The sequence below is a fragment of the Pleurodeles waltl genome, chromosome 8 (assembly GCF_031143425.1).
Source record: "Pleurodeles waltl isolate 20211129_DDA chromosome 8, aPleWal1.hap1.20221129, whole genome shotgun sequence".
Taxonomy (NCBI): domain Eukaryota; kingdom Metazoa; phylum Chordata; class Amphibia; order Caudata; family Salamandridae; genus Pleurodeles; species Pleurodeles waltl.
Window position 1 is genome coordinate 1,516,290,306 of NC_090447.1, and position 17,587 is coordinate 1,516,307,892.

General features: G+C 39.8%; 11 non-coding genes across 11 annotated transcripts; all 11 read right to left on the reverse strand.

The window, feature by feature from the left end:
* Positions 1-753: 753 nt before the first annotated feature.
* Positions 754-826, reverse strand: TRNAF-GAA (transfer RNA phenylalanine (anticodon GAA)). The gene has a single exon. It is a non-coding gene; the product is annotated as a tRNA-Phe (tRNA).
* Positions 827-2,499: 1,673 nt separating this feature from the next.
* Positions 2,500-2,572, reverse strand: TRNAF-GAA (transfer RNA phenylalanine (anticodon GAA)). The gene has a single exon. It is a non-coding gene; the product is annotated as a tRNA-Phe (tRNA).
* A 1,075-nt stretch (positions 2,573-3,647) lies between these two features.
* On the reverse strand, positions 3,648-3,720 carry TRNAF-GAA (transfer RNA phenylalanine (anticodon GAA)). The gene has a single exon. It is a non-coding gene; the product is annotated as a tRNA-Phe (tRNA).
* A 494-nt stretch (positions 3,721-4,214) lies between these two features.
* TRNAF-GAA (transfer RNA phenylalanine (anticodon GAA)) lies at positions 4,215-4,287 on the reverse strand. The gene has a single exon. It is a non-coding gene; the product is annotated as a tRNA-Phe (tRNA).
* Positions 4,288-6,527: 2,240 nt separating this feature from the next.
* Positions 6,528-6,600, reverse strand: TRNAF-GAA (transfer RNA phenylalanine (anticodon GAA)). Its single transcript has one exon. It is a non-coding gene; the product is annotated as a tRNA-Phe (tRNA).
* Positions 6,601-7,094: 494 nt separating this feature from the next.
* Positions 7,095-7,167, reverse strand: TRNAF-GAA (transfer RNA phenylalanine (anticodon GAA)). The gene has a single exon. It is a non-coding gene; the product is annotated as a tRNA-Phe (tRNA).
* A 1,075-nt stretch (positions 7,168-8,242) lies between these two features.
* TRNAF-GAA (transfer RNA phenylalanine (anticodon GAA)) lies at positions 8,243-8,315 on the reverse strand. The gene has a single exon. It is a non-coding gene; the product is annotated as a tRNA-Phe (tRNA).
* Positions 8,316-9,988: 1,673 nt separating this feature from the next.
* TRNAF-GAA (transfer RNA phenylalanine (anticodon GAA)) lies at positions 9,989-10,061 on the reverse strand. Its single transcript has one exon. It is a non-coding gene; the product is annotated as a tRNA-Phe (tRNA).
* A 2,795-nt stretch (positions 10,062-12,856) lies between these two features.
* TRNAF-GAA (transfer RNA phenylalanine (anticodon GAA)) lies at positions 12,857-12,929 on the reverse strand. Its single transcript has one exon. It is a non-coding gene; the product is annotated as a tRNA-Phe (tRNA).
* Positions 12,930-16,903: 3,974 nt separating this feature from the next.
* TRNAF-GAA (transfer RNA phenylalanine (anticodon GAA)) lies at positions 16,904-16,976 on the reverse strand. The gene has a single exon. It is a non-coding gene; the product is annotated as a tRNA-Phe (tRNA).
* Positions 16,977-17,470: 494 nt separating this feature from the next.
* Positions 17,471-17,543, reverse strand: TRNAF-GAA (transfer RNA phenylalanine (anticodon GAA)). Its single transcript has one exon. It is a non-coding gene; the product is annotated as a tRNA-Phe (tRNA).
* Positions 17,544-17,587: the final 44 nt, after the last annotated feature.

The window sequence follows — 17,587 nt, forward strand, 5'->3', positions numbered from 1 at the left end:
TAATCGAAGTCAAAGCTGAAGGCAAGAGAGGTGGAAACCATTTTCAAAGGAAGATAGAAAACACGTACTGTCTTGTACTGATGGTATGTCAATTAGGTTGATGAAAGGTTTTATCAATTAAATAAAACGTCACCAGAAGCTGAATCCAAGAAAGAAACACGCCTAACAAGCTGCCTTCTGAGTCTTTGTCGAAACCCGGGATTGAACCAGGGACCTTTAGATCTTCAGTCTAACACTATCCCAACTGAGCTATTTCGGCCAGTTATTTCACAGGTCCCTCCGTTTTCTTCTTAATCATTGTAGACAAGACATACACCTCGAAATCATTCACTTTGAGGGTACAGCTATGTCTTAAACTTCCGGTATCCTTCTGCAGCTAACTGGGTGCATTTACTCATTTACTTTTTTGGTGCGCAACCTAGGTACTTCTTTTATTCCAAACTCTGAATAGGCACACAAATGTGTGGGCTGAGTAAGCAAGCTATATCATCTGACAGCTTGGTTCATGGGAAAATAGAAGATGATGCAGCCTAAGCTTTACATTAAAATCAAGATAGAAACTGGAAATAATGGAAGTCAAAGCTGAAGGCAAGAGAGGTGGAAGCCATTTTCAAAGGAAGATAGAACGCAAGTGCTGTGCTCTACTGATGGTATGTCGATCAGGTTATTGAAAGGTTTCATCTATGAACTAAAATGTCTACTGAAGCTGACTCCAAGAGAGAACTACACCTAATTAGCTAGGTGCTCAGTCCTTGCCAAAACCCGGGATTGAACCAGGGACCTTTAGATCTTCAGTCTAACGCTCTCCCAACTGAGCTATTTCGGCCAGTTGTCAAAGAATACCTTCCTGATGATTCTTAATCATTGTAGGCAACAAGTGGGCATCTGATCAATCACTAGGAGGGTACATCTATGTGTTAAAGTATGCTGTATCCTTCTGCAGCTAACTGGGCACAATTAGTCAATTTATTTTTTATTGCGCAAGCTAGGTATTTCTTTTTTTCTAAACGCTAAATAGGCTAGCAATCTAATACACAGAAATGTGTGGCATGAGGAAGCAAGCTATATCATCTGACACTTTGGTCCAAGGTTAGATGGAAAATGATGCAGGCTACAGTTTACCCTAAAATCGAGATAGAAACGGGAAATAATGGAAGTCAAAGCTGAAGGCAAGAGAGGTGGAATCCATTTTCAAAGGAAGATAGAAAACACGTACTGTCTTGTACTGATGGTATGTCAATTAGGTTGATGAAAGGTTTTATTAATTAAATAAAACGTCACCGGAAGCTGACTCCAAAAAAGAAACTTGCCTGACGAACTAGCTGCTCAGTCTTTGACCAAACCAAGAATTTAACCAGGGACCCTTAGATCTAAAGTTTGACGTCCTCGCAACTGAGCTCTTTCAGCCCGTTTTTTCACAGTGCCTTCCATATTATTATTAATCATTGTAGACAAGAAATATAAGTCGCAATCATTCACTGTGAGGGTACAGCTATGTGTTACACTTTGCTGTATCCTTCTGTAGCTAACTGGGGGCAATTACTCCTTTACTTTTTTGCTACGCAAGGTAGGTACTTCTATTTTTCTAAACTCTGAATAGGCTACTACTCTCATAAACAGAAATGTGTGGCATGACTAAGCAAGCTATATCATCTGACAGTTTGGCTCATGGGAAAATGGAAGATGACGCCGCCTACGGTTTACATCAAAATCAAGATAGAAACGGGAAATAATGGAAGTCAAAGCTGAAGGCAAGAGAGGTGGAAGCCATTTTGAAAGGAAGATAGAAAATAAGTGCTCTTTTGTACCGATGGCATGTCGATCAGGTTGATGCAAGTTTTTATCAATGAAATAAAATGTCACTTGAGAGTGACTCCAAGAAAGAAACATGCCTAACAAGCTGAGTGCTTGGTCTTTGGCACAACCCAGGATTGGACCAAGGACCTTTTTTATCTTTAGTCTAACATTCTCCCAACTGAGATATTTTAGCCAGGTGTCATGAAAAGCTTTCCGTATCATTTTTAATCATTGTAGACAAGACACAGAAGTCTAAATCATTCACTGTGAGGGTACAGCTATGTCTTAAACTTTGCTGTATCCTTCTCCAGTTAACTGGGTGTAATTAGGGAATTCGTTTTTTATTGTGCAAGCTAGGTATTTCTTTTTTTCTAAACTCTAAATAGGCTAGCAATCTAATGCACAGAAATGTGTGGCATGAGTAAGCAAGCTATTTCATCCGACACTTTGGTTCAAGGGAAGATGGAGACTGATGCAGACTGCGGGTTACCTAAAAATCAAGACAGAAACAGTAAATAATGGAAGTCAAAGCTGAAGGCAAGAGAGGTGGAATCCATTTTGAAAGGAAGATAGAAAACAAGTACTGTCTTGTACTGATGGTATGTCAATTAGGTTGTTGAAAGGTTTTATCAATTAAATAAAACGTCACCAGAAGCTGAATCCAAGAAAGAAACACGCCTAACAAGCTGTCTTCTGAGTCTTTGCCAAAACCCGGGTTTGAACCAGGGACCTTTAGATCTTCAGTCTAACGCTCTCCCAACTGAGCTATTTCGGCCACTTATTTCACAGGTCCCTCCGTTTTCTTCTTAATCATTGTAGACAAGACATACACCTCGAAATCATTCACTTTGAGGGTACAGCTATGTCTTAAACTTCCGGTATCCTTCTGCAGCTAACTGGGTGCAATTACTCATTTACTTTTTTGGTGCGCAACCTAGGTACTTCTTTTATTCCAAACTCTGAATAGGCTCACAAATGTGTGGGATGAGTAAGCAAGCTATATCATCTGACAGCTTGTTTCATGGGAAAATGGAAGATGATGCAGCCTAAGCTTTACATTAAAATCAAGATAGAAACTGGAAATAATGGAAGTCAAAGCTGAAGGCAAGAGAGGTGGAAGCCATTTTGAAAGGAAGATAGAACGCAAGTGCTGTGCTCTACTGATGGTATGTCGAACAGGTTATTAAAAGGTTTCATCTATGAACTAAAATGTCTACTGAAGCTGACTCCAAGAGAGAACTACACCTAATTAGCTAGGTGCTCAGTCCTTGCCAAAACCCGGGATTGAACTAGAGAGCTTTAGATCTTCAGTTTAACGCTCTCCCAAATGAGCTATTTCGGCCAGTTGTCAGAGAATACCTTCCTGATGATTCTTAATCATTGCAGGCAACAAGTGGGCATCTGATCAATCACTAGGAGGGTACATCTATGTGTTAAAGTATGCTGTATCCTTCTGCAGCTAACTGGGCACAATTAGTCAATTTATTTTTTATTGCGCAAGCTAGGTATTTCTTTTTTTCTAAACGCTAAATAGGCTAGCAATCTAATACACAGAAATGTGTGGCATGAGGAAGCAAGCTATATCATCTGACACTTTGGTCCAAAGTTAGATGGAAAATGATGCAGGCTACAGTTTACCCTAAAATCGAGATAGAAACGGCAAATAATGGAAGTCAAAGCTGAAGGCAAGAGAGGTGGAATCCATTTTGAAAAGAAGTTATAAAACAAGTACTGTCTTGTACTGATGGTATGTCAATTAGGTTGATGAAAGGTTTTATTAATTAAATAAAACGTCCCCGGAAGCTGACTCCAAGAAAGAAACACGCCTAACAAGCTGTCTTCTGAGTCTTTGCCGAAACCCGGGATTGAACCAGGGACCTTTAGATCTTCAGTCTAACGCTCTCCCAACTGAGCTATTTCGGCCACTTATTGCGCAGGTCCCTCCGTATTTTTCTTAATCATTGTAGACAAGACATACACCCCGAAATCATTCACTTTGAGGGTACAGCTATGTCTTAAACTTCCGGTATCCTTCTGCAGCTAACTGGGTGCAATTACTCATTTACTTTTTTGGTGCGCAACCTAGGTACTTCTTTTATTCCAAACTCTGAATAGGCACACAAATGTGTGGGATGAGTAAGCAAGCTATATCATCTGACAGCTTGGTTCATGGGAAAATGGAAGATGATGCAGCCTAAGCTTTAAATTAAAATCAAGATAGAAACTGGAAATAATGGAAGTCAAAGCTGAAGGCAACAGAGGTGGAAGCCATTTTGAAAGGAAGATAGAACGCAAGTGCTGTGCTCTACTGATGGTATGTTGATCAGGTTATTAAAAGGTTTCATCTATGAACTAAAATGTCTACTGAAGCTGACTCCAAGAGAGAACTACTCCTAATTAGCTAGGTGCTCAGTCCTTGCCAAAACCCGGGATTGAACCAGGGACCTTTAGATCTTCAATCTAACGCTCTCCCAACTGAGCTATTTCGGCCACTTATTTCACAGGTCCCTCCGTATTCTTCTTAATCATTGTAGACAAGACATACACCTCGAAATCATTCACTTTGAGGGTACAGCTATGTCTTAAACTTCCGGTATCCTTCTGCAGCTAACTGGGTGCAATTACTCATTTACTTTTTTGGTGCGCAACCTAGGTACTTCTTTTATTCCAAACTCTGAATAGGCACACAAATGTGTGGGATGAGTAAGCAAGCTATATCATCTGACAGCTTGGTTCATGGGAAAATGTAAGATGATGCAGCCTAAGGTTTACATTAAAATCAAGATAGAAACTGGAAATAATGGAAGTCAAAGCTGAAGGCAAGAGAGGTGGAAGCCATTTTGAAAGGAAGATAGAACGCAAGTGCTGTGCTCTACTGATGGTATGTCGAACAGGTTATTAAAAGGTTTCATCTATGAACTAAAATGTCTACTGAAGCTGACTCCAAGAGAGAACTACACCTAATTAGCTAGGTGCTCAGTCCTTGCCAAAACCCGGGATTGAACCAGAGAGCTTTAGATCTTCAGTTTAACACTCTCCCAAATGAGCTATTTCGGCCAGTTGTCAGAGAATACCTTCCTGATGATTCTTAATCATTGCAGGCAACAAGTGGGCATCTGATCAATCACTAGGAGGGTACATCTATGTGTTAAAGTATGCTGTATCCTTCTGCAGCTAACTGGGCACAATTAGTCAATTTATTTTTTATTGCGCAAGCTAGGTATTTCTTTTTTTCTAAACGCTAAATAGGCTAGCAATCTAATACACAGAAATGTGTGGCATGAGGAAGCAAGCTATATCATCTGACACTTTGGTCCAAGGTTAGATGGAAAATGATGCAGGCTACAGTTTACCCTAAAATCGAGATAGAAACGGCAAATAATGGAAGTCAAAGCTGAAGGCAAGAGAGGTGGAATCCATTTTCAAAGAAAGATAGAAAACACGTACTGTCTTGTACTGATGGTATGTCAATTAGGTTGATGAAAGGTTTTATTAATTAAATAAAACGTCACCGGAAGCTGACTCCAAAAAAGAAACTTGCCTGACGAACTAGCTGCTCAGTCTTTGACCAAACCAAGGATTTAACCAGGGACCCTTAGATCTAAAGTTTGACGTCCTCGCAACTGAGCTCTTTCAGCCCGTTTTTTCACAGTGCCTTCCTTATTATTGTTAATCATTGTAGACAAGAAATATAAGTCGCAATCATTCACTGTGAGAGTACAGCTATGTGTTACACTTTGCTGTATCCTTCTGTAGCTAACTGGGGGCAATTACTCCTTTACTTTTTTGCTACGCGAGGTAGGTACTTCTTTTTTTCTAAACTCTGAATAGGCTACCACTCTCATAAACAGAAATGTGTGGCATGACCAAGCAAGCTATATCATCTGACAGTTTGGCTCATGGGAAAATGGAAGATGACGCCGGCTAGGGTTTACATTAAAATCAAGATAGAAACGGGAAATAATGGAAGTCAAAGCTGAAGGCAAGAGAGGTGGAAGCCATTTTGAAAGGAAGATAGAAAATAAGTTCTCTTTTGTACCGATGGCATGTCGATCAGGTTGATGCAAGTTTTTATCAATGAAATAAAATGTCACTTGAGAGTGACTCCAAGAAAGAAACATGCCTAACAAGCTGAGTGCTTGGTCTTTGGCACAACCCAGGATTGAACCAAGGACCTTTTTTATCTTTAGTCTAACATTATCCTAACTGAGATATTTTAGCCAGGTGTCATGAAAAGCTTTCCGTATCATTTTTAATCATTGTAGACAAGACACAGAAGTCTAAATCATTCACTGTGAGGGTACAGCTATGTCTTAAACTTTGTTGTATCCTTCTCCAGTTAACTGGGTGTAATTAGGGAATTTGTTTTTTATTCTGCAAGCTAGGTATTTCTTTTTTTCTAAACTCTAAATAGGCTAGCAATCTAATGCACAGAAATGTGTGGCATGAGTAAGCAAGCTATTTCATCCGACACTTTGGTTCAAGGGAAGATGGAGACTGATGCAGACTGCGGGTTACCTAAAAATCAAGATAGAAACAGTAAATAATGGAAGTCAAAGCTGAAGGCAAGAGAGGTGGAATCCATTTTGAAAGGAAGATAGAAAACAAGTACTGTCTTGTACTGATGGTATGTCAATTAGGTTGATGAAAGGTTTTATCAATTAAATAAAACGTCACCAGAAGCTGAATCCAAGAAAGAAACACGCCTAAAAAGCTGTCTTCTGAGTCTTTGCCGAAACCCGGGATTGAACCAGGGACCTTTAGATCTTCAGTCTAACGCTCTCCCAACTGAGCTATTTCGGCCAGTTATTTCACAGCTCCCTCCGTTTTCTTCTTAATCATTGTAGACAAGACATACACCTCCAAATCATTCACTTTGATGGTACAGCTATGTCTTAAACTTCCGGTATCCTTCTGCAGCTAACTGGGTGCATTTACTCATTTACTTTTTTGGTGCGCAACCTAGGTACTTCTTTTATTCCAAACTCTGAATAGGCACACAAATGTGTGGGATGAGTAAGCAAGCTATATCATCTGACAGCTTGGTTCATGGGAAAATAGAAGATGATGCAGCCTAAGCTTTACATTAAAATCAAGATACAAACTGGAAATAATGGAAGTCAAAGCTGAAGGCAACAGAGGTGGAAGCCATTTTGAAAGGAAGATAGAACGCAAGTGCTGTGCTCTAATGATGGTATGTCGATCAGGTTATTGAAAGGTTTCATCTATGAACTAAAATGTCTACTGAAGCTGACTCCAAGAGAGAACTACACCTAATTAGCTAGGTGCTCAGTCCTTGCCGAAACCCGGGATTGAACCAGGGACCTTTAGATCTTCAGTCTAACGCTCTCCCAACTGAGCTATTTCGGCCAGTTGTCAGAGAATACCTTCCTGATGATTCTTAATCATTGTAGGCAACAAGTGGGCATCTGATCAATCACTAGGAGGGTACATCTATGTGTTAAAGTATGCTGTATCCTTCTGCAGCTAACTGGGCACAATTAGTCAATTTATTTTTTATTGCGCAAGCTAGGTATTTCTTTTTTTCTAAACGCTAAATAGGCTAGCAATCTAATACACAGAAATGTGTGGCATGAGGAAGCAAGCTATATCATCTGACACTTTGGTCCAAGGTTAGATGGAAAATGATGCAGGCTACAGTTTACCCTAAAATCGAGATAGAAACGGCAAATAATCGAAGTCAAAGCTGAAGGCAAGAGAGGTGGAAACCATTTTCAAAGGAAGATAGAAAACACGTACTGTCTTGTACTGATGGTATGTCAATTAGGTTGATGAAAGGTTTTATCAATTAAATAAAACGTCACCAGAAGCTGAATCCAAGAAAGAAACACGCCTAACAAGCTGCCTTCTGAGTCTTTGTCGAAACCCGGGATTGAACCAGGGACCTTTAGATCTTCAGTCTAACACTCTCCCAACTGAGCTATTTCGGCCAGTTATTTCACAGGTCCCTCCGTTTTCTTCTTAATCATTGTAGACAAGACATACACCTCGAAATCATTCACTTTGAGGGTACAGCTATGTCTTAAACTTCCGGTATCCTTCTGCAGCTAACTGGGTGCATTTACTCATTTACTTTTTTGGTGCGCAACCTAGGTACTTCTTTTATTCCAAACTCTGAATAGGCACACAAATGTGTGGGCTGAGTAAGCAAGCTATATCATCTGACAGCTTGGTTCATGGGAAAATAGAAGATGATGCAGCCTAAGCTTTACATTAAAATCAAGATAGAAACTGGAAATAATGGAAGTCAAAGCTGAAGGCAAGAGAGGTGGAAGCCATTTTCAAAGGAAGATAGAACGCAAGTGCTGTGCTCTACTGATGGTATGTCGATCAGGTTATTGAAAGGTTTCATCTATGAACTAAAATGTCTACTGAAGCTGACTCCAAGAGAGAACTACACCTAATTAGCTAGGTGCTCAGTCCTTGCCAAAACCCGGGATTGAACCAGGGACCTTTAGATCTTCAGTCTAACGCTCTCCCAACTGAGCTATTTCGGCCAGTTGTCAAAGAATACCTTCCTGATGATTCTTAATCATTGTAGGCAACAAGTGGGCATCTGATCAATCACTAGGAGGGTACATCTATGTGTTAAAGTATGCTGTATCCTTCTGCAGCTAACTGGGCACAATTAGTCAATTTATTTTTTATTGCGCAAGCTAGGTATTTCTTTTTTTCTAAACGCTAAATAGGCTAGCAATCTAATACACAGAAATGTGTGGCATGAGGAAGCAAGCTATATCATCTGACACTTTGGTCCAAGGTTAGATGGAAAATGATGCAGGCTACAGTTTACCCTAAAATCGAGATAGAAACGGGAAATAATGGAAGTCAAAGCTGAAGGCAAGAGAGGTGGAATCCATTTTCAAAGGAAGATAGAAAACACGTACTGTCTTGTACTGATGGTATGTCAATTAGGTTGATGAAAGGTTTTATTAATTAAATAAAACGTCACCGGAAGCTGACTCCAAAAAAGAAACTTGCCTGACGAACTAGCTGCTCAGTCTTTGACCAAACCAAGAATTTAACCAGGGACCCTTAGATCTAAAGTTTGACGTCCTCGCAACTGAGCTCTTTCAGCCCGTTTTTTCACAGTGCCTTCCTTATTATTATTAATCATTGTAGACAAGAAATATAAGTCGCAATCATTCACTGTGAGGGTACAGCTATGTGTTACACTTTGCTGTATCCTTCTGTAGCTAACTGGGGGCAATTACTCCTTTACTTTTTTGCTACGCGAGCTAGGTACTTCTTTTTTTCTAAACTCTGAATAGGCTACCACTCTCATAAACAGAAATGTGTGGCATGACTAAGCAAGCTATATCATCTGACAGTTTGGCTCATGGGAAAATGGAAGATGACGCCGCCTACGGTTTACATCAAAATCAAGATAGAAACGGGAAATAATGGAAGTCAAAGCTGAAGGCAAGAGAGGTGGAAGCCATTTTGAAAGGAAGATAGAAAATAAGTGCTCTTTTGTACCGATGGCATGTCGATCAGGTTGATGCAAGTTTTTATCAATGAAATAAAATGTCACTTGAGAGTGACTCCAAGAAAGAAACATGCCTAACAAGCTGAGTGCTTGGTCTTTGGCACAACCCAGGATTGGACCAAGGACCTTTTTTATCTTTAGTCTAACATTCTCCCAACTGAGATATTTTAGCCAGGTGTCATGAAAAGCTTTCCGTATCATTTTTAATCATTGTAGACAAGACACAGAAGTCTAAATCATTCACTGTGAGGGTACAGCTATGTCTTAAACTTTGCTGTATCCTTCTCCAGTTAACTGGGTGTAATTAGGGAATTCGTTTTTTATTGTGCAAGCTAGGTATTTCTTTTTTTCTAAACTCTAAATAGGCTAGCAATCTAATGCACAGAAATGTGTGGCATGAGTAAGCAAGCTATTTCATCCGACACTTTGGTTCAAGGGAAGATGGAGACTGATGCAGACTGCGGGTTACCTAAAAATCAAGACAGAAACAGTAAATAATGGAAGTCAAAGCTGAAGGCAAGAGAGGTGGAATCCATTTTGAAAGGAAGATAGAAAACAAGTACTGTCTTGTACTGATGGTATGTCAATTAGGTCGATGAAAGGTTTTATCAATTAAATAAAACGTCACCAGAAGCTGAATCCAAGAAAGAAACACGCCTAACAAGCTGTCTTCTGAGTCTTTGCCGAAACCCGGGATTGAACCAGGGACCTTTAGATCTTCAGTCTAACGCTCTCCCAACTGAGCTATTTCGGCCACTTATTTCACAGGTCCCTCCGTATTCTTCTTAATCATTGTAGACAAGACATACACCTCGAAATCATTCACTTTGAGGGTACAGCTATGTCTTAAACTTCCGGTATCCTTCTGCAGCTAACTGGGTGCAATTACTCATTTACTTTTTTGGTGCGCAACCTAGGTACTTCTTTTATTCCAAACTCTGAATAGGCACACAAATGTGTGGGATGAGTAAGCAAGCTATATCATCTGACAGCTTGGTTCATGGGAAAATGGAAGATGATGCAGCCTAAGCTTTACATTAAAATCAAGATACAAACTGGAAATAATGGAAGTCAAAGCTGAAGGCAAGAGAGGTGGAAGCCATTTTGAAAGGAAGATAGAACGCAAGTGCTGTGCTCTACTGATGGTATGTCGAACAGGTTATTAAAAGGTTTCATCTATGAACTAAAATGTCTACTGAAGCTGACTCCAAGAGAGAACTACACCTAATTAGCTAGGTGCTCAGTCCTTGCCAAAACCCGGGATTGAACCAGAGAGCTTTAGATCTTCAGTTTAACGCTCTCCCAAATGAGCTATTTCGGCCAGTTGTCAGAGAATACCTTCCTGATGATTCTTAATCATTGCAGGCAACAAGTGGGCATCTGATCAATCACTAGGAGGGTACATCTATGTGTTAAAGTATGCTGTATCCTTCTGCAGCTAACTGGGCACAATTAGTCAATTTATTTTTTATTGCGCAAGCTAGGTATTTCTTTTTTTCTAAACGCTAAATAGGCTAGCAATCTAATACACAGAAATGTGTGGCATGAGGAAGCAAGCTATATCATCTGACACTTTGGTCCAAGGTTAGATGGAAAATGATGCAGGCTACAGTTTACCCTAAAATCGAGATAGAAACGGCAAATAATGGAAGTCAAAGCTGAAGGCAAGAGAGGTGGAATCCATTTTCAAAGAAAGATAGAAAACACGTACTGTCTTGTACTGATGGTATGTCAATTAGGTTGATGAAAGGTTTTATTAATTAAATAAAACGTCACCGGAAGCTGACTCCAAAAAAGAAACTTGCCTGACGAACTAGCTGCTCAGTCTTTGACCAAACCAAGGATTTAACCAGGGACCCTTAGATCTAAAGTTTGACGTCCTCGCAACTGAGCTCTTTCAGCCCGTTTTTTCACAGTGCCTTCCTTATTATTGTTAATCATTGTAGACAAGAAATATAAGTCGCAATCATTCACTGTGAGGGTACAGCTATGTGTTACACTTTGCTGTATCCTTCTGTAGCTAACTGGAGGCAATTACTCCTTTACTTTTTTGCTACGCGAGGTAGGTACTTCTTTTTTTCTAAACTCTGAATAGGCTACCACTCTCATAAACAGAAATGTGTGGCATGACCAAGCAAGCTATATCATCTGACAGTTTGGCTCATGGGAAAATGGAAGATGACGCCGGCTACGGTTTACATTAAAATCAAGATAGAAACGGGAAATAATGGAAGTAAAAGCTGAAGGCAAGAGAGGTGGAAGCCATTTTGAAAGGAAGATAGAAAATAAGTTCTCTTTTGTACCGATGGCATGTCGATCAGGTTGATGCAAGTTTTTATCAATGAAATAAAATGTCACTTGAGAGTGACTCCAAGAAAGAAACATGCCTAACAAGCTGAGTGCTTGGTCTTTGGCACAACCCAGGATTGAACCAAGGACCTTTTTTATCTTTAGTCTAACATTATCCTAACTGAGATATTTTAGCCAGGTGTCATGAAAAGCTTTCCGTATCATTTTTAATCATTGTAGACAAGACACAGAAGTCTAAATCATTCACTGTGAGGGTACAGCTATGTCTTAAACTTTGTTGTATCCTTCTCCAGTTAACTGGGTGTAATTAGGGAATTTGTTTTTTATTCTGCAAGCTAGGTATTTCTTTTTTTCTAAACTCTAAATAGGCTAGCAATCTAATGCACAGAAATGTGTGGCATGAGTAAGCAAGCTATTTCATCCGACACTTTGGTTCAAGGGAAGATGGAGACTGATGCAGACTGCGGGTTACCTAAAAATCAAGATAGAAACAGTAAATAATGGAAGTCAAAGCTGAAGGCAAGAGAGGTGGAATCCATTTTGAAAGGAAGTTAGAAAACAAGTACTGTCTTGTACTGATGGTATGTCAATTAGGTTGATGAAAGGTTTTATCAATTAAATAAAACGTCACCAGAAGCTGAATCCAAGAAAGAAACACGCCTAACAAGCTGTCTTCTGAGTCTTTGCCGAAACCCGGGACCTTTAGATCTTCAGTCTAACGCTCTCCCAACTGAGCTATTTCGGCCAGTTATTTCACAGGTCCCTCCGTTTTCTTCTTAATCATTGTAGACAAGACATACACCTCGAAATCATTCACTTTGAGGGTACAGCTATGTCTTAAACTTCCGGTATCCTTCTGCAGCTAACTGGGTGCATTTACTCATTTACTTTTTTGGTGCGCAACCTAGGTACTTCTTTTATTCCAAACTCTGAATAGGCACACAAATGTGTGGGATGAGTAAGCAAGCTATATCATCTGACAGCTTGGTTCATGGGAAAATAGAAGATGATGCAGCCTAAGCTTTACATTAAAATCAAGATAGAAACTGGAAATAATGGAAGTCAAAGCTGAAGGCAAGAGAGGTGGAAGCCATTTTGAAAGGAAGATAGAACGCAAGTGCTGTGCTCTACTGATGGTATGTCGATCAGGTTATTGAAAGGTTTCATCTATGAACTAAAATGTCTACTGAAGCTGACTCCAAGAGAGAACTTCACCTAATTAGCTAGGTGCTCAGTCCTTGCCGAAACCCGGGATTGAACCAGGGACCTTTAGATCTTCAGTCTAACGCTCTCCCAACTGAGCTATTTTGGCCAGTTGTCAGAAAATACCTTCCTGATGATTCTTAATCATTGGAGGAAACAAGTGGGCATCTGATCAATCACTAGGAGGGTACATCTATGTGTTAAAGTATGCTGTATCCTTCTGCAGCTAACTGGGCACAATTAGTCAATTTATTTTTTATTGCGCAAGCTAGGTATTTCTTTTTTTCTAAACGCTAAATAGGCTAGCAATCTAATACACAGAAATGTGTGGCATGAGGAAGCAAGCTATATCATCTGACACTTTGGTCCAAGGTTAGATGGAAAATGATGCAGGCTACAGTTTACCCTAAAATCGAGATAGAAACGGCAAATAATGGAAGTCAAAGCTGAAGGCAAGAGAGGTGGAATCCATTTTCAAAGAAAGATAGAAAACACGTACTGTCTTGTACTGATGGTATGTCAATTAGGTTGATGAAAGGTTTTATTAATTAAATAAAACGTCACCGGAAGCTGACTCCAAAAAAGAAACTTGCCTGACGAACTAGCTGCTCAGTCTTTGACCAAACCAAGGATTTAACCACGGACCCTTAGATCTAAAGTTTGACGTCCTCGCAACTGAGCTCTTTCAGCCCGTTTTTTCACAGTGCCTTCCTTATTATTGTTAATCATTGTAGACAAGAAATATAAGTCGCAATCATTCACTGTGAGGGTACAGCTATGTGTTACACTTTGCTGTATCCTTCTGTAGCTAACTGGGGGCAATTACTCCTTTACTTTTTTGCTACGCGAGGTAGGTACTTCTTTTTTTCTAAACTCTGAATAGGCTACCACTCTCATAAACAGAAATGTGTGGCATGACCAAGCAAGCTATATCATCTGACAGTTTGGCTCATGGGAAAATGGAAGATGACGCCGGCTACGGTTTACATTAAAATCAAGATAGAAACGGGAAATAATGGAAGTCAAAGCTGAAGGCAAGAGAGGTGGAAGCCATTTTGAAAGGAAGATAGAAAATAGGTGCTCTTTTGTACCGATGGCATGTCGATCAGGTTGATGCAAGTTTTTATCAATGAAATTAAATGTCACTTGAGAGTGATTCCAAGAAAGAAACATGCCTAACAAGCTGAGTGCTTGGTCTTTGGCACAACCCAGGATTGAACCAAGGACCTTTTTTATCTTTAGTCTAACATTCTCCCAACTGAGATATTTTAGCCAGGTGTCATGAAAAGCTTTCCGTATCATTTTTAATCATTGTAGACAAGACACAGAAGTCTAAATCATTCACTGTGAGGGTACAGCTATGTCTTAAACTTTGCTGTATCCTTCTCCAGTTAACTGGGTGTAATTAGGGAATTCGTTTTTTATTGTGCAAGCTAGGTATTTCTTTTTTTCTAAACTCTAAATAGGCTAGCAATCTAATGCACAGAAATGTGTGGCATGAGTAAGCAAGCTATTTCATCCGACACTTTGGTTCAAGGGAAGATGGAGACTGATGCAGACTGCGGGTTACCTAAAAATCAAGATAGAAACAGTAAATAATGGAAGTCAAAGCTGAAGGCAAGAGAGGTGGAATCCATTTTGAAAGGAAGATAGAAAACAAGTACTGTCTTGTACTGATGGTATGTCAATTAGGTTGATGAAAGGTTTTATCAATTAAATAAAACGTCACCAGAAGCTGAATCCAAGAAAGAAACACGCCTAACAAGCTGTCTTCTGAGTCTTTGCCGAAACCCGGGACCTTTAGATCTTCAGTCTAACGCTCTCCCAACTGAGCTATTTCGGCCAGTTATTTCACAGGTCCCTCCGTTTTCTTCTTAATCATTGTAGACAAGACATACACCTCGAAATCATTCACTTTGAGGGTACAGCTATGTCTTAAACTTCCGGTATCCTTCTGCAGCTAACTGGGTGCATTTACTCATTTACTTTTTTGGTGCGCAACCTAGGTACTTCTTTTATTCCAAACTCTGAATAGGCACACAAATGTGTGGGATGAGTAAGCAAGCTATATCATCTGACAGCTTGGTTCATGGGAAAATAGAAGATGATGCAGCCTAAGCTTTACATTAAAATCAAGATAGAAACTGGAAATAATGGAAGTCAAAGCTGAAGGCAAGAGAGGTGGAAGCCATTTTGAAAGGAAGATAGAACGCAAGTGCTGTGCTCTACTGATGGTATGTCGATCAGGTTATTGAAAGGTTTCATCTTTGAACTAAAATGTCTACTGAAGCTGACTCCAAGAGAGAACTACACCTAATTAGCTAGGTGCACAGTCCTTGCAGAAACCCGGGATTGAACCAGGGACCTTTAGATCTTCAGTCTAACGCTCTCCCAACTGAGCTATTTCGGCCAGTTGTCAAAGAATACCTTCCTGATGATTCTTAATCATTGTAGGCAACAAGTGGGCATCTGATCAATCACTAGGAGGGTACATCTATGTGTTAAAGTATGCTGTATCCTTCTGCAGCTAACTGGGCACAATTAGTCAATTTATTTTTTATTGCGCAAGCTAGGTATTTCTTTTTTTCTAAACGCTAAATAGGCTAGCAATCTAATACACAGAAATGTGTGGCATGAGGAAGCAAGCTATATCATCTGACACTTTGGTCCAAGGTTAGATGGAAAATGATGCAGGCTACAGTTTACCCTAAAATCGAGATAGAAACGGCAAATAATGGAAGTCAAAGCTGAAGGCAAGAGAGGTGGAATCCATTTTCAAAGAAAGATAGAAAACACGTACTGTCTTGTACTGATGGTATGTCAATTAGGTTGATGAAAGGTTTTATTAATTAAATAAAACGTCACCGGAAGCTGACTCCAAAAAAGAAACTTGCCTGACGACCTAGCTGCTCAGTCTTTGACCAAACCAAGGATTTAACCAGGGACCCTTAGATCTAAAGTTTGACGTCCTCGCAACTGAGCTCTTTCAGCCCGTTTTTTCACAGTGCCTTCCTTATTATTGTTAATCATTGTAGACAAGAAATATAAGTCGCAATCATTCACTGTGAGGGTACAGCTATGTGTTACACTTTCCTGTATCCTTCTGTAGCTAACTGGGGGCAATTACTCCTTTACTTTTTTGCTACGCGAGGTAGGTACTTCTTTTTTTCTAAACTCTGAATAGGCTACCACTCTCATAAACAGAAATGTGTGGCATGACCAAGCAAGCTATATCATCTGACAGTTTGGCTCATGGGAAAATGGAAGATGACGCCGGCTAGGGTTTACATTAAAATCAAGATAGAAACGGGAAATAATGGAAGTCAAAGCTGAAGGCAAGAGAGGTGGAAGCCATTTTGAAAGGAAGATAGAAAATAAGTTCTCTTTTGTACCGATGGCATGTCGATCAGGTTGATGCAAGTTTTTATCAATGAAATAAAATGTCACTTGAGAGTGACTCCAAGAAAGAAACATGCCTAACAAGCTGAGTGCTTGGTCTTTGGCACAACCCAGGATTGAACCAAGGACCTTTTTTATCTTTAGTCTAACATTCTCCCAACTGAGATATTTTAGCCAGGTGTCATGAAAAGCTTTCCGTATCATTTTTAATCATTGTAGACAAGACACAGAAGTCTAAATCATTCACTGTGAGGGTACAGCTATGTCTTAAACTTTGTTGTATCCTTCTCCAGTTAACTGGGTGTAATTAGGGAATTTGTTTTTTATTCTGCAAGCTAGGTATTTCTTTTTTTCTAAACTCTAAATAGGCTAGCAATCTAATGCACAGAAATGTGTGGCATGAGTAAGCAAGCTATTTCATCCGACACTTTGGTTCATGGAAAGATGGAGACTGATGCAGACTGCGGTTTACCTAAAAATCAAGATAGAAACAGTAAATAATGGAAGTCAAAGCTGAAGGCAAGAGAGGTGGAATCCATTTTGAAAGGAAGATAGAAAACAAGTACTGTCTTGTACTGATGGTATGTCAATTAGGTTGATGAAAGGTTTTATCAATTAAATAAAACGTCACCAGAAGCTGAATCCAAGAAAGAAACACGCCTAAAAAGCTGTCTTCTGAGTCTTTGCCGAAACCCGGGATTGAACCAGGGACCTTTAGATCTTCAGTCTAACGCTCTCCCAACTGAGCTATTTCGGCCAGTTATTTCACAGCTCCCTCCGTTTTCTTCTTAATCATTGTAGACAAGACATACACCTCGAAATCATTCACTTTGATGGTACAGCTATGTCTTAAACTTCCGGTATCCTTCTGCAGCTAACTGGGTGCATTTACTCATTTACTTTTTTGGTGCGCAACCTAGGTACTTCTTTTATTCCAAACTCTGAATAGGCACACAAATGTGTGGGATGAGTAAGCAAGCTATATCATCTGACAGCTTGGTTCATGGGAAAATAGAAGATGATGCAGCCTAAGCTTTACATTAAAATCAAGATACAAACTGGAAATAATGGAAGTCAAAGCTGAAGGCAACAGAGGTGGAAGCCATTTTGAAAGGAAGATAGAACGCAAGTGCTGTGCTCTACTGATGGTATGTCGATCAGGTTATTGAAAGGTTTCATCTATGAACTAAAATGTCTACTGAAGCTGACTCCAAGAGAGAACTACACCTAATTAGCTAGGTGCTCAGTCCTTGCCGAAACCCGGGATTGAACCAGGGACCTTTAGATCTTCAGTCTAACGCTCTCCCAACTGAGCTATTTCGGCCAGTTGTCAGAGAATACCTTCCTGATGATTCTTAATCATTGTAG